Source organism: Chiloscyllium punctatum, unplaced genomic scaffold (genome assembly GCF_047496795.1).
Source record: "Chiloscyllium punctatum isolate Juve2018m unplaced genomic scaffold, sChiPun1.3 scaffold_1403, whole genome shotgun sequence".
Taxonomy (NCBI): Eukaryota; Metazoa; Chordata; class Chondrichthyes; order Orectolobiformes; family Hemiscylliidae; genus Chiloscyllium; species Chiloscyllium punctatum.
The window spans coordinates 15,001-17,500 of NW_027311137.1; the positions used below are offsets into that span (position 1 = coordinate 15,001).

The 2,500-nt window shown below is 64.0% G+C and overlaps 1 non-coding gene across 1 annotated transcript; it reads right to left on the reverse strand.

Annotated features, from left to right (window-relative positions):
- Window positions 1-789: 789 nt before the first annotated feature.
- On the reverse strand, window positions 790-943 carry LOC140475100 (5.8S ribosomal RNA). Its single transcript, XR_011959682.1, has one exon. It is a non-coding gene; the product is annotated as a 5.8S ribosomal RNA (ribosomal RNA).
- Window positions 944-2,500: the final 1,557 nt, after the last annotated feature.

A 2,500-nucleotide genomic window follows, 5' to 3' on the forward strand; every position in this document is an offset into this window, starting at 1 on the left:
TGTGCCTGCACGGTGACGGAGCACACACCACGCCCGCCAACCCCTCCGTACCTCCGAGACCGTGGCAGGACGGAGCGGAAAACGCGGACTGAACGGGAGAGCCAAGAGCCAGCGATCCACGCGCGTGCGACCGTCCAAGTCACAGCGTTCGACGAAAACCTCCTCCCTCGGCCAGGCACTCGGCGCCAGCAGGGGAGACAGGATCAGACGCCCCGCCGGCCACTTAAGGCCGAGGACGAACCACGAGACGGGCGGCTGCAGCAGCGGGCGGCCTGCAGCTCCCAGCACTCTCAATCGATCAACCATCGAGTCGGGTCAGCGTGTCAAACCGGCGAGCTCCACGGTCAGGCCGGCGGCGCACCAGCACCGGACCTCCGCGGCTCCCTTCACTCTTTCCACTGCCAGCCAACCGAGAGACGGACCCAATGCGGACGTGCAGAGCTTAGGCAGACCCCCCACTGGAGGCTCAACACTTCGTGGCAGCTCCGTGTCCCAGAGACCAGGAGGGTTGGCACACACACACAGTGTGAACCACCGACAGCCATTCTGGGACCGGTGACAGCCGTGCTGGCCCCACTGCCACGACACAGACGGACGCCAGGCCGCGCTCCCCGGCGGGGGGATGGCGTCGAGCCTGACGAACGGAATGTGCAGGGTGGGGGGGAAAGGCCAAGCGCTCCGACGCCGGAGGGCTCCGGAGTCTGAACTTAGGGGGACAAAGAGGACGGGTCCTCTGCGACACCCCAGCCGCGCTCTCGCCAGCCAAGGCGAGTGCGATTGATTGCCAAACGACCCTCAGACAGGCGTGGCCCCGGGAAGAACCCGGGGCCGCAAAGTGCGTTCAAAGTGTCGATGATCAATGTGTCCTGCAATTCACATTAATTCTCGCAGCTAGCTGCGTTCGTCATCGACGCACGAGCCGAGTGATCCACCGTCAAGAGTTGTCTGAGTTTGTTTTAGGTCTCTCCCTCGCCAGAGGAAAGCGACCCGGACCGCACATACGCTCCCCACCTTGAGCTACAGCCACCTGCACGCCGGCGTGCGGGCGGAGCAGGGTGGCGTGAAGCGATGGGGAGCACCATCCTGGTGCGGCCCGCAGAAACATACGTCTATTGGGGGGAGGAGGACAGGGCGCCCAAGAGGCGATGCGTGCCCCAACGCACCGCAGCGACGGAGGCAGGATCACCGCCACCATGTCGCCCGCCTAGTATCACGAGGCGTGCAGCAGCTTTGCCCTAGGAAAAGCAGAGGCGGGAACGGGCACCGGCCATCGGTTCGGCAGCGTCACTGACGCGTGCACGTGGCGGCGTGTCGGCGAGCGGACTTCCTGCGAGGAGGCGGGGGCGGCACTCGCCCGAGCAGACGCCCGCCCGGCCCAGCCACCGCCGAGGTGGACTGGGAGTCGCGGCAACGGCTCGTCATACTCGTTCCCACACTCACAGCGCAGCTTGCCCGCAAGCCACCGACCACCGATCGACGCCAGGCGCCCCGACCGAGAGCGGGATCGCTCGTTCGCCCTGCTGGCAGTTCGCTGGGGATCACTACTGCACGGAGCTCGGAGACCGACGGGCGGCAACTCGAGAGTCTTTAAACCACCACCCCCATCCCGCAAGTGCAAAGAGGCTGTATACGCACAGACGGGTGAGGGGAATAGGTACCCCGTCGGGTTTGAAGGGAGCGTGACTAGATAGCAACGATGTAAACCCAGCCGATTTGGGAGCGAAAGACCGGCGCCTGCATCACCGGCTTCGTTTCCCGTGGCTGGAGAGTACACCGAAACCCTCCGTCTGTCGCGAGCTCCCGACGACGCGGTGCCGCCAAGCAGCAGGGCCGGACCTGGTGTGGCTCCCCTCGTCGATCACAGACCGGTCGGCACTACTGACGAGACGGTGGAACGGGCTTCGCCCCTTGTGACGAAGGGTGATGCGAACCCGCCCGCCCGCGTGCGTTCGGGGTGGACTCGGCAAACGGAGATTTGAAATCGGAAAGTGTCCTCCTGCCCCGCGCAGGTAGGCGCCCAACAGTTGTGGGGGGTTTGGCGGTGACCACGGCTGCAGGGCCTGCTACCCCGACGAGCTCTCCTGCTGGCCCCGAAACCACCCTCGCGAGACAAGTTGAAACGGAAACGGGCGTACCCCCAAGCCGACAGAGATCCTTTCTTATTTGTTACTTTTTTTTTCACTTGCTCGAGTTGTGGGGGTTTGGCGGTGACCACGGCTGCAGGGCCTGCTACCCCGACGAGCTCTCCTGCTGGCCCCGAAACCACCCTCGCGAGACAAGTTGAAACGGAAACGGGCGTACCCCCAAGCCGACGATCCTTTCTTATTTGTTACTTTTTTTTTCACTTGCTCGAGTTGTGGGGGTTTGGCGGTGACCACGGCTGCAGGGCCTGCTACCCCGACGAGCTCTCCTGCTGGCCCCGAAACCACCCTCGCGAGACAAGTTGAAACGGAAACGGGCGTACCCCCAAGCCGACGATCCTTTCTTATTTGTTACTTTT